Raw genomic sequence first — 14,704 nt, forward strand, 5'->3', positions numbered from 1 at the left:
TTAAGTGTGAATTTTTCTTAAAGGTTGTAACATTGAAATCCTTTGCTTCCGAAACGTTACGAAATGCCCCATTCTATTCATTCTTAACTAAACGAACGTGTAGAAATGCTAAGAACTTGAAATGTGTATTAATTAAAGTAACAATTTTAAAGCATTAATATCTAAAGCTGATAACTGTGGACGCGAACTGTTTTGTTCCTCTGTTTGGAATGACTGTTTTCTTGTTTGTTCAAAATTGAGTGTTTTCAAACACTGAAGTTAACTCAGTTCGCACTGCGATTTGGTTAAAGTAATAAGAGCTTTTTGTGTATGTGATTCCTTCTTCTGTCAGTGATTTCTCCGTGTTAACATTAGTGTTGTGCAGATCTAGTGGGTTTATAGAATGACGAGCAAGAAGAGACCTCGTATTTCGATTTATATGAAAGTAAATATGATGCAAATTTTTCTTACGTTAGAGCAGGCAATTTAAAGTACCGACAAATTTATTCTAATTGTTTTGTTTGTACTTGAGATAATATTGAGAAATATCATTGTAACAATATGTCACTATGACAGTTGAGTATGTTATGATAATGACAAAGAGTGAAGGTGTGAAGTGTGTTTCACAATAAAGGGAAAAGTGTTCTGTGATTAATTGCGTTTGGTGTGATGAAATCGTATACTAATTTTCAAGCAGTTTTGTGTTTGAATAAACTATTGCTGTCTTTATGTGACCTAGCTTAAAAGTACTCTGTTCGATAATATCTTTTCATTTTTCTTTTGTTTAATTCATAAATATTTTTAAACAGGCTTCCGTGACAAGCAGCTATTGCTCCTTCAGTTCACTGCTATGATACTAATCCCCTTAAATTTCCTGAATTACCTTTCTTTACAAAGGAATAAATTTTTATCAGTTTGGCTTCTGAAGAAGTTAAAACATGAGGAAAGTTACTGACCCAACGCCTGACTCTGAAGTAGTGTTCTTTAGGGAAGCTGATAATACTGATGTACGAGGCTAAAAGTCTGAGCTGAAATAACGTAAGGTTGAAACCTGTCAGGAAAATCTCGACATGCCACTCCTACGTCAGAGTTGGCATCATTTTCGATCGTCAAGGCCCCGGGTTAGATTCCCAGCCGGGTCTAGAGATTTCAGTACCGGGTGACTTGGCCGTGACTATCCGCAAGATAGTGGGTTCGAACCCGACTTTCGGCAGACCAGAAGATGGTTTTCCGTGGTTTCCCCACTTTTACACCAGGCAAATGCTGGGACTGTACACTAATTGAGACCATGGCCACTTTCTTCCCACTCCTAGGCTTTCCTTATCCCATCGTCACCGCGAGAACTATCGTATGTGCTGGTGCGACTAAAAGCAAATTGTAAAAAAAAAATCTTCAGTCTTAAACGATTAATTCCCTTTGCTGGGGAACGGGATGCTTATGCTTATCGATATATCCCCGCAAATCATATACATCAAACACAACATTTTGAATAATTGTGACGATATACAAGAACCCTGTATCGAGCTTTTGGCTGTGTAGAATTCTCTGAAAAGGTAATTTCCAACGTTAATCCAATATTTGTTGAATATATAAATTGTTAGGTACTGTATCTTCACTCACTGAAGTTTCTGTTAATGCTTGGCACAGTAGCTTTCTGGGAACAGTGCCGTGAGATTTATAGAGATCAACGAACAAAATTCCTATTTCTACTATATCAACGTATTCTTTAATAATAATAATAATAATAATAATAATAATAATAATAATAATAATAATGGGTCCGAACCTCACTAATGGCAGTCCTGAAGATGGTTTTCCGTCGTTTTCCATTTCGAAAACAAGTAAATTCTGGAGATCTAACTTTATTAAGGTCACGGACACTTCCTTCCCACTCCTAATCCTTTCCTATCATATCGTCGTCATATGACCTATGTGTGTTGGTGCGATAATATTTCTTCATTTTTCTTTTTGTTTTAATTCATTAACATTTTTAAACAGGCTTCCCGTGACAAGCAGCTGTTGCCCCTTCAGTTTCTGTTAATGCTTTCCACTGTGTCGTTCTGGGAACACTGCCGTGAGCTTTCTAGAGATCAACGAAACAGGACACTGCCCTTCAGGCAGTAGAGATGGTATCCCTCGCTGAGTCCTAGGGAAAAGTAACCCTAGATGGTGAATGGATTAAGAAATAAAGAATGAAAGAAAGAAAGTAAGAAAGAAAGAAAGAAAGAAATAATAATAATAATAATAATAATAATAATAATAATAATAATAATATAAAGGTGAATCGTTAATCTCGTTGTTTTGATCTTTAGTGTCATAACAACTACAACCAAGTGTTATATAATGGTGCAGCTTGAGGCTCATATTTTTCTCACTTGGAAATTGGAATCATAAATCTCTTTTAAGGACTGATTTATTTGGAACATCATTCGTGCTGATAATGTGCAAGATTAAATAAATCTTCTTTGCTTATTCGTGATCCACTGCTTTCATCAAGAATTCTTTTTGATACGTCCGTTTCTTTGAAGACGTCTCTTAGCAGATCTGGAGTACAAAGCGACTCTGTGATATATTACTACCATATAGATAAAGCTCTGTGTTCCACCGACTGGGAACTCTGGGCCGATAGCGAGTCTCTTAGTGCCATCGTTCCTGAATACCGTCTCATTTGATACATGTCCGTGAGGGCACAATGCTGGGGTTTGATTTACTTGGCCAGTGTCTGTGGTGGGGTACCCTCTCTACCATTGTGATATGATTCTTTCATTTGCGGTGCTGCATCATCAGCCTTAGGACCCCTTTTCTTGGCTCGTTCCCGATCAGGTACAGTCACAGGATGGAAAAGACCATGGATACACTGTGCTACCACAAAAATAGAAATTTTGTCACCATGGCGAATGAAGTGTGAATGCGAGCCAAAATGAAAATCCATCTCCTCGCTGTTCAGGCTCGTTCCCTCTACTTACGATCACAAGATTAATTGCATGAACCGGTTCGACATCAATAACGTGCCTCCAGTGTGGTCAGAAGCTCAGAGTGGTGAACTATGGCACATAAATAAGGATTATTATGTCATATAGCTTAAGAACATTCTCGACATCCATAATGGGCCATTTTAAGAAATACCACCAGGCAGATTAGTATAAATTACTGGAGTCTAGTGTACTACGCACATGATCTTCGAACTTCAGACAAATCAAGTTTATAATACTATAATTCTTGCCCTTTGCGAGCCAGGCTGATGGCCATGATCGTTAAGGTCTGACAACGTGGTTAGCCGGTTCGGGTCCCGTTGGTCGAAAAATTTTCGTCATAATAATTTGTAGGCCTAATCACTAGATTGCGTGCTAAACCTCTCCGCAGTGCTCATATGGAGTGAGGGTGTATGACGCTGTTGATGGTGATTCGTCCATCGGATGGGGACTTTAATCCTTGAGCACACGCCTACTATTCGATAGAGGAAGGCTGTGTTACGGCACCGAATTTCATCCTTTCCCTTCCTACCATCATATGTCACATCATTCATTTCATCTTATTAACTCCTCTGATGAAGTTGACGTCAGGAAGGGCAATCGGTCATAAAATCTCTCTACAAAGGTTAATCTCATTTCATACCTGACTCCGTAGATGAACGAGCAAAGGGCTAGACATATATTCTTGCCCCTTGCGCGGTTAACACACAGTGAACAAAGATTGCGTGGCAGTCTATATCAATAGAAACGTAATGTGTTCTGTTGACCCCATATTTTTGCCTCACATTCTATTATAATCTGCTGGATTCTTGGCTGAATGGTCAAAGTACTAGCCTTCTGTTCTAAGTGCCTCGGATTTAGTACTCAGTCAGATGAATTTTAACTGTGCTTGGTTAATTTCTTTGGTTTAGCAGCGGGGTATTTGTGGTCTTCTAATGCATATATTCACATACATACAACCAAAGGCAACCACAGAAATACGTCATCGTGAATACAACCCTTCACGTAAGGCAAAAAATATGTAATTGCATATACGTCCTTGATTTCGTAGAGAAAATATGAGAAAGAGAAGTAACTTGGTTGAAGTAATCATCCAACTGTTATTAGGCGTATATGAAGTTGTGTCTAACTTGATTCACTTCCATGTCGTTCCCAAGGGAATTAAAGATGGAATATCCCCGTGACCTCGCACGTTCAAGCCTGAGCGGCCAACTCCAATCAAGATCCATGTCATAGAGGTCAGTTTCAAGTTATTGGGAACAGCGAACTCTCCTGGGACTGGTGCGGGGGTTCGATCAGTATATTAAACTCTGAGAGTCAATGGCGTGTGGAGTCCTCCATGATAAGTTGGCTGCATGCAACATTCTCTCATTTTGAACACTTACTCCATCAGCAGTTATTAATATGAAGTGGATTTCTATGGACTAGTATGTTTAAATTTCAGCTAGTCAATGGCATCTTCCAACCCGCACGTAAATTCAGTAGGAAGAGTTTAAAAAATATTAAGTGTTTAAATGGCCATGCCCCTAATATTTATGCAACTCTTCAAACAGAAGTGTTGTGTGGCTTGGAATAAACTTTCTATTCGTTGGAATCTAAGTTATTACTGCGCAGAAATCCATTCCCTAGTTAATAGTCTTAAGCTTCCTTTGTTAACCAGAAGAAAAAATATAAAATAGTATATGGCATCATTGGCAAATACTATATGTACTCGATTCAAATATTCTTGGAATATCTAATTTAATTTACTTCATTTCTGTCCGGAAGATGTACTATGTGCCATTAAAACCAGAGGTCGTGACATTGACTTTGACATTTTGTAACTTGAGGAGTTATTCTCTTATTTCAACTACCTCACCCAGTCCTAAGGCTCTGCCCGTTCCTTAAATCTACCGTCTGCTTTTACAGTTACTGAGCTCGATAGCTGCAGTCGCTTAAGTGCGGCCAGTATCCAGTATTCGGGAGATAGGTGGTTCGAACCCTATTGTCGGCAACCCTGAAAATGGTTTTCCGTGGTTTCCCATTTTCACACCAGGCAAATGCTGAGGCTGTAACTTAATGAAGGCCACGGCCGCTTCTTTCCCACTCCTAACCGTTTCCCGTCCCATCGTCGCCATAAGACATATCTGGGTCGGTGCGGCGTAAAGCAACTAACAAAAGAAATCTTTTACAGTTGTACTGGGAGAATTCAACATTGATCCTCGCCACAGTTAAAAACTGTTGAATCTCGTGAAGAGACAATTTGTATTTAGGACACCGCAATATATCGATCGAACTCGTATCAACGTGAGTAACTTCTCTTACTATCGGACTGTCATCATCAACACTGCTCTCTAATGTTCGTCTTGATCGTTTGCCAAATTATAAACTACCCAATAACCTATATGTATTGTAAGTGTCAGGATCTTCCTTTAAGAATGTCCCAGGTCCGCTTCGCCGCGAGGTCTTGGATTTCAACTGTGTCCGGTCAATTTCTCTGTGTCGCGGACAGGGTGTTCGTGTTTGTTCCAATACACTGTTCTTCATACATCCACAACACACCACAGGAACATTCAATAGTGTAAAAGTCCCTCCACATATTGTTGACGTTAGGGAAGGCATCCGGCCTTAAAACAGGGCCATATCCACATGTATGATACAGTTCGCACTCTTGATCCCATCAAAATATAAGAAAAGCGGAGGAGAAAAAAAAAGGATCCATAGTCATTGTTATTTTAAAGTCATACTCTAAAATTATTAACAATTATAACGTTCCACTAACTAATTTTACAATTTTTGGAGGTGCTGAGGTGCCGAAATTTTGTCCCACAGGAGTTCTTATATGTGCCAGTAAATATACAGACACGAGGCTGACGTATTTGAGCACCTTCAAATACCACCGGACTGAGCCAGGATCGAACCTGCCAAGTTCTGGCCAGAAAGCCCAAAATGTTCCTTGGTACATCTAATTTAATTTACTTCATTTCTGTCAAGATGTATTATCTATATAAATAAGGGTGTTGGGGGTCCGCTGTCTGTAATTTCTTTCGTTTCGCCAATTTTTCAGATATTTATCCGTTTTAGGTCAACACAAGACCGAATCGGTGGTTTTTACTTTTCATGTCTGTCTGTTTGTATGTTTGTCTGTTCCACCATCATATCAAACGGCTAGATAGATCTCAACCAAACTTCATATTTAGAGTATAATCATCCCAGAGAAGATTTTGATATGCATATCATTTTAAAATCTTTGATTTTTTGTAAACTCCGAGGACCGTACTTGAAACGTCTCATCATTATAAACAACTTTCCTTATGTTCATAATTTACTTTGCTCTTCACATGACGGAGAAATTTACTATTTTCTGCGGGTATGATGCTCTGCATTGAGTGTCCGACAGACCGACAACGAACCTACAGGTTAACCATGGAAACGTCCCTGACTGCTTGCCAGCAGGGAAGTAACGTATTGCCATTTTCCTCATCATGCTTTTAAATTCGTGGTTGTTCCTTGGGTAGAAGGCAAGAGAGGCATCAATCGGCCTATCTGCGGGAGATTGGCGGAATATCGTTGGAGGTTATAACCGCCTTCGAACAGATTAAGTAATAACACCATTAGTCATCTTCTTATATGTTTACCTAAGAATCACTGTGCCTAAATTTCTCCTCTGTTACCGCTTTATTATATCCATCTCTCACACCAGCATATTTTTTTGAGGGGCATTTGATTTTCCAATACATTCACTTGGTGTTTACATTTTTATCGTTATCCAGCTGTCCTCAGTTATAACCCATTTTCTATTAATTTCAACTTTCTTAACTGTATTATTTTCCTCCTTAATTACTACGTATGTATGCGAGTGCTAGAATCTACTGGATATATTTCCACCAAACTTAATATTTAGAATCCACCTGTGCTTGGGTAGGTTTTAGGGCAAATATTGTTTCTAAATCCCTGAACTGACTGGGGGTTTATACGTAACCGAAACCGTGATTTTGCATTCCCAAAAATATACACAACCAAACTTAATGGAAACCTACCTGCCTTAATGGAAATTAATTTCTAAACCTTTTTTCACGTGTGCATCATTTTGATACGAGGATTAATAAGGGAAATATCATTAACGGACCGTTTTTCGGTACAAGTCCCATCGGACTTAACTCAAGAGCGGGTGCGTGTAAAGCGTATTTCTTACAAATTGAAAACTACTGAAGATATTCGAACCAAACTTTATATTTAGCATCCACCTGTCCAAATGTAGGTTTTAAAGGTCAATAACATTTCATGTTCCCGGAATGGACTGGTGCTTTGTAGGGACGCGAAATGGTGATTTTACTCTTCCACAATATATACAGTACAAGACCAACCTGACTGGAAATAGACCAAACGTGATAGAATTCCATCTCTAAAACTTTTTCTTCCTGTGCATTTTTTCGTCAGGAGGATTAATAAGGGAGATATAATGAATGATCAGTTTTGCAGGTTAAGTCCAGCGAACATAGCCCAAAAGGTGTTCTACGTGGAGCAGATTCCTCATCTATCTACAGAAATAAAATCGTAACGACTGTGTGCCTCTACATTGACTATTTTGGTGAAATTTTCGCACAGCTACCCGTTTAAGGGGTAATAATGACAATCTGCATATTTTTGGGGTTTAGTTTCCTGAAAGTCCTAATTTTTACCCTCCTCGCCCAGAATACAGATTGCGGCATAATCTGCCAGACGAAAAAGAAAATTTAAATTTGACAAATTTATACGCTTTAGCCTGTAACGGACGGAAAACTTCCAAGATCTTCAAACTTTTCACTTTTTATCCCCGAAGAATATCGAAATATGGTGGAAATTTTAATGATGGTGCAGACCTTCGGGAAGTCCTATCACATAACGGATTGCACAATCTCCGTTCAATTTGCTCTCATGACTTTTTGTCGTATCTGTATCCCTTTTACGTTTGATGTTTCTCTATTAATCGGTGCTAAGTAAATTTGGACTTTTCACATGCATAATTCATACTTTAAATCACTTACAGGAAAGATAGAATCTTCAAACTCACGAAAATTGGCCCACCCAGTAGTCATATGTGAGCCAAATGCTGTGTATGTAGCTGTCACATGATTATCCGAAAAGTAATGCGATGTGAGATAATCTTACAAATACTTTACCCGGTTCAACCTTTCTAACTCAATCTCACTAAAGAATAGATGAGATATCATAGGACCAGCCATTTAGGCCACTAAATTCGGCGCCTTATGGTACAATCCTTTGTTGATATTACGTACGTTCAGCAGCAGTTAATCTTGTTCCTATGGATATTGTTCCTAATGATATTGTTCCTAAGGATATTGTTCCCGAAACATGTGTGATAGAATAAATAATTTTCTATCCTTAAACGACTATTGACAAGGTGGAACCAGCATAAACAATTTTAAACGGCTTCTTTAATAGATTTACAATGAGAAATCACGGTCCCCCTATAGTTTCCTGGATTTAATCTATCCCCTTTATTTTTGTATATAGGGCATATAATCCCCTCTTTCCAAGCTTTTGGAAATATCCCTTTCTCGAATATTTTATTGAATATCTTTGTCAAAATTTCCAACATGCCGCTTCGTTCTCCCACCTCTTTCCAAAATTCATATGTGTTACCTGAAATTGCTCCTGATTGTCCCTTTTTGGCTCGTTGTAACAGATTCCTTATTTCATGAGTCGAAATAGCCTCATCTAATTCAGGCAGAGTGACACTCAAACCCCTCGAAACAGTAATCCCCTCATGCTGAGCTCTCCATGTGTCTTCTTTATTCAATAATTTCTCGAAATACTGGACCCATGTACTATAACTTATATTGGTCCCCCCAGAGCCCGACTTCTTTTTGGTTATTTGATTTATTTTATCCCATACTTTCCTACTGTCATTGACCTTGCACTTTTTATTTATATCTGCAGCCAACTTTTGTTGCCATTCCAACTTCGTCTTTCTTAACAATTCTCTGTATTCTTTCCTTTTTTTACAAAATTCGTTTCTAGCTACTTGACCACCATCCACCCTGTATATCCTAAGTGCCTTCATAACTTGTGACTTTTTCTTTACACATTCTGTATTATACCATCCACCTCTTATCTGCGTTTTACTTGGATTTTGCCTCATACCTTTCCCTGCCATTCCTATTAAATTTTCTATCCTGGTTAGGGCTTCCTCCACTCTATTCTCTTCTATCAATTTTACAATACCTATTTTCCAAATCTCAAAATTTTCTCCATTGAGAAATCACGGTCAATAGTTTTGAGTATCTCTTTCACGCAAATGGATCTCAAGAACCACGTGTAAGTACGAACACTGTATCCGCTTGGCTCATTAATGAAAGTCGTCTCTGGGAGAGTCGCAGAGCACGTCGGATGCTACAGCTGTTGCTGACACGTACGAGGTTTACGAGAACCACAGAAACCAGATATTTACTGTGTCAGGAAGCCTCTTATTAGTCCGGAAGGCCTCCTGCGAGTGAAACGTGTTCTACAAAGATACTAGAAAGCAATGTTCACTGATCATTATCCGAGAGAACAAACCTTTACTGGTACAAAGCTGGGACGCAAATATGTAGCACATTAAGCACTTCAGAAAGCAGAATATTTATGGTATCCTGTAAGTTAAACGTTATCATTCAGTGTACATTTATATTAAATCCGATCAGACTGATCAATATATAGAGTTAGTCGTGTTACAAAGTTTTTCCACTGACCCGGGAATATGCAGTTCTACCTAATGAATAGAATTTAGAAGGACTAGGGTCAAGAATTCATTTTATTGCTAATTAATTGCGTGTTTTCACTTTCATTTTATCGCACCTACGTGCACTTGGTTTTGTATATATTAATCAGAACATCACACTGAAACATCTTTAATAATACATTTCACCACAGCCCATGCAATTAACAGGACGCAATTTTGAACTTTTAGGAAAATTTTACGTCGTCGCTTTTGAAAGAGTTTTCCAGTGGGTGTTGTATTTTGCTGTTTTGTTTTTAAGCTGAAATTCCAAAACCCAATCTCGGCTCCTTGAGGAACTTTTGGGATTTTCCTACAGATCTTGCGGATATCACACTTACAAGAAATGCCTGACTAATTAATGTCCGGGCGAGTTGGTCGTGCGGTTAGGGCGAGTTGGCCGTGCGGTTAGGGGCGCGCAGCTGTGAGCTAGCATCCGGGAGATAGTGGGTTCGAATTCCACTGTCGGCAGCCATGAAGTTGATTTTCCTTGGTTTCCCATTTTCACACCAGGCTGTACCTTAATTAAGGGCACGGCCGCTTCCTTCCCATTCCTAGGCCTTTCCTGCACCATCGTTGCCATAAGACCTATCTGTGTCGGTGTGACGTAAAGCAAAAATAGAAAAAATCCCTAATTAATGTTCAGTTTATACGTAAATTTACACGTCGCTACATTTCGAATTTCATTTATTAGTAAATATAGGTTTAAGTCATAATTTCTATTAATTAAAAAAACGTCTGAAAACGAATAGAAACCAAATTAATTTTTAAATAATAACCCCCTGAGTTGTTGCAGCGCCTTTCTGATACGAATACATCTACTTTGTTAGCAAATTATCAGCCGCTCTGCTTATCTGAAATCTCCTCGGTAAGGTCAGGAGTCGAACGCAGACCAGAGAGGAAGGCAGCTAATGCGGCTGCTACACTACTCATATGGATATTTTTAAGGATGTGAAAGTTAGAGGTGACCACGTGTGGCACAAGGTAAGGCAGAGGTATTGGATTAAAAAAATAAACCATTTCTCCCTTTGCGAAAATCAAATGGCCATTAATATGTCTCCCGGTTATGGCCTGCACGATTCTAGGTAACGTTGTCTGATCATCTATCCGCACGTTATATCACAGCTTGGTCCGGTTCCATGGCTAAATGGTTAGAGTGCTGGCCTCTGGTCACAGGAGTCCCGGGTTCGATTACCGGCAGGGACGGGAACTTTAACCATCATTGGTTAATTTAGCTGGCACGGGGGCTGGGTGTATGTGCCGTCTTCATCATCATTTCATCCTCATCACCACGCGCAGGTCGCCTACAGGAGTCAAATCAAAAGACCTGCACCTGGCGAGCCGAACATGTCCTCGGACACTCCCGACACTAAAAGCCATACACCATTTCATTCATTTCATCACAGCTTGCACGGTTGCTAGGGTTACACTTCCGTCACGCATTTTGTCGCGTCACGTTAAATAACTATTCCGATGACCCCCAGTCGTAAGACATATTTATGTCAAAAAGAAGTCCTCATAATGGAGGAATTATTGATTATATGGACAAAACAATGAAGCCTATCACAGCGTGCAACGTAGGCCTCCTCTAATACATACGTTGTGATAATCTGTAAATATAAATGATTTCTGTTTAATGTTAGAATAATAGTGGGAGAGTTCAACATCGAGAAATATCTGGCAACATTGTGTATTGTCTCCTCTGCTCTTCCCCTTCTTATCGAGAATGAAACGCGGTTCCCTAAATTCGTTTAGAATTTTTCCCACGGATTCTCTGCTTGGAGGACGCACACCACGGGATTCTTTAAAAATCACTCTCTAACTTGGCTGTTGGATGATGTATTCACAACCCAATCGTACATAGGTATCCGTTGCTGTAATGTGTACTTATCTCGTGGCATACTTACTGTAAAACACACGATCCAAACACTTCTAACTCATTAACACTCAAATCAACAGACTGAACACTTCCCACCTCGACACAGGCATCGATAAGACTGAGAAAGGAACATATTTTTTTTTTTTGGCTAGTTGCTTTACGTCGCACGGACACAGATAGGTCTTATGGCGACGATGGGACAGAGAAGGGCTAGGAGTGGAAAGGAAGCGGCCGTGGCCTTAATTAAGGTACAGCCCTAGCATTTGCCTGGTGTGAAAATGGGAAACCACGGAAAACCATTTTCAGGGCTGCCGACAGTGGGGTTCGAACCTACTATTTCCCGAATACTGGATACTGGCCGCACTTAAGCGACTGCTGCAATCGAGCTCGGTGAGAAAGGAACAAAATAAGTCAAGGGTGGAAGGTGCAAGTCTGCCGTGGCCCGTCCTCTATCTGGCGGGCTTACTCGTGTAAGAGACTCATTGTATATTTACAGAATTGTTCACCAGCCCCTTAAAATTCATGAAGATACGTAACCACTTCCAATACTGATAGTCGATATTTCTCTGCCTGCTACCTATAAAGGGTGTCCTAGGAGGAATTGTCAATATTCAGGGATAGGACAGGAACGTTAATTTGGAGCAAATAACTTAATATGACATATGCCGTATTCCGAATGGTTTCGGAGATAGAAAACATTTAATGTACATTTTGTTTTTCGGCTAGTAGTTCGCACGTATGTGTCTTACCCGCCCAACTTCTTTGACGTTTACTTCTAGCCCAACCTACGTCGTTGATTTCAACCTCTTTGCTCGGGATGTCCTTCTGCCACTAAACTAGCTCGTTGAACGCGGAGTTGTGAGTGAGGTAGTGTGAGGGATTGAGAGTGTATCAGAAAGAAGCATCCGTCAACTGTGTTTGTGCACGCGATGGCTAAAATACCCCACATCTATACTAATGAAGACTATGCAGCTATGGAGTATATTTACGGCTTCTGCGATGGTGGTGCTCCTGCTGATGTCGAGGAATACCGTTGGCACTCTCCGACACAACGAATTCCTGATCGTAGAGTGTTTACCAGTGTTTTCAGCACATGGCGTGAAGAGGTATTCTTCTAAGTTCCCATTTTTCTTCTGAACATGTAGTTCTACAAGCTGTGCAGGAATAGCAACACATTGTTGAAATGGTGCAGCGTAGTACTACTCCCAGCGCAATGCGACTTTCTGCACGTATCAATGTCCCACCAACACGTGTATGGGGAACATTACATGCTGAAAACTTGTACCTTTTCTTAAATAACCCAAAAAGAAACGTACATTAAATACGTTCTCTCTCGTAAACCATTCGGAATAGGACATGTGTCCATATGAAACGTTTTGCTTCAAATGGTCGTTCCTGTCATATCCCAGACTATTTACCATTCTTCTTTGGACACCCTGCGTGTCGGGCAATGTAAAACGAGACAAACTCGCACATGAAAAAAGACGATATCCAATCCTCAAGCCAAAATGAAAGGACTACACTCGTATTGTATTCCAGTTCCTTTATAGGTTATGTATCCATGTAGAAGCCATCACAATCGCAACGCCTGCAGGACAAGGCATTCCCCTGAGTGAAGGAAACTGATAGCCAATATGTCCCAGAGCAGTGTTGCCAACTTAGCGGATTTTCCGCTAAATTTGGCGGAATTAGAAGACTGCCGGCGGAGAAATATACCATTTAGCGGACAGCGGATTTTTTTGACGGAATTCTAGATTTATTATAGCGGAATTTAGCGCATTATCCATTTTACTTGTTTTTAATTTGTACACCAGTCTGTCTCTGAGCTATTCCGTATTTCTTGTCAGGATCTAGCAGTCACATGAGGAAAACATGTTATTTGATTTGATGTTATGAGAACATGGTATTTGTAATACGTGGGGAAAGGGTACTTTCTCTTAGGTGACGAATGACGACAGACAATGAAACTGTGAGAGAGTAGCACTTATATTTATGCTAAGAAGGAAGACCGTTTAATGAACTGGTCTGTTCTATGTGTCACTCTTGAGGTAGGGGATTCACCTAGTTTGTACCCGGTAGTAAAACGCCTACAAGTTTTAGCTCGCCGGCTCGCAGGCAGGGGGTTAATCCCAGTGAAACTCACAGATCAGATGAGTGTAGACATTTACTTTTATTTTTATTATTATTATTCATTATTTGAGATCGGATTTCTTGGCGGAATTTCAGCAGATTTTTAGTAGTATTTAGCGGATCTTGAAAATATAAGTTGGCAACACTGTCCCAGAGCCTTGGACGGTGCTTTTGTTAATGGAAATCTCCTATTAGAAATGCTCTGAATATGTGGTGAAAAATTATGACGTTGCCATAGTCGCTGTGTGGTACTCAGGCATTTGCATAACAAAATAAAATCAGTCGGTCACGTATTATACGAGTACTACTTTACAATAAATTTCACTGTATCTTCGGCAATTACATTGGAATATGCACGATGTGACTTGGACACTCCAGGAGCAATTTTTTGTTTGTAATAGACAGTACACTATGTGGCCAATGATGTAGCCTTATTATTTTAATCAGCAATCCTCTATTCGGGTGAAACACCGTTTCATAACAAATGCGCTAAGTAACATCCGATAAAAATGGCCCTTTTCATGACCAAATAAGCATCAATTCTTTGGAAATGAGTAGGAATGTACCTGTACTACATCCACAATACTGCATAACAGCCTGGAATTTCAACCCTTTCCCCTTTTCTTCACGGCCAGATTGTGTTACCACCATCACGGTGCGTGATTTTGCAGATGTAGTTTGGGCGAGACCATGTCTAAAAATTCACAGTCTATATGGTATTTGTTCACAGACTTAATTTTTGCTTCCTATCCTAACGTAAGTGTTATTCACAGCTGTGATCGTTTCACGAATTCATTACAGCTTATATAATTGCATTATCATTGGCACTAACGATTCCGTCTGCACAGGAACAAGGATCAATATATCTAGATTGCACGAACCTAAATTTCAATGGGATGGTGAACGGCCATAATATACACGGTGGTCGGGAATGACGTAAATCGAGTTCTTGAGCGCTATAGGATTGAACATACTAATAAATAATTTGAAAAAAATACTTCGATA

This window comes from Anabrus simplex, chromosome 5 (assembly GCF_040414725.1).
Source record: "Anabrus simplex isolate iqAnaSimp1 chromosome 5, ASM4041472v1, whole genome shotgun sequence".
NCBI lineage: Eukaryota > Metazoa > Arthropoda > Insecta > Orthoptera > Tettigoniidae > Anabrus > Anabrus simplex.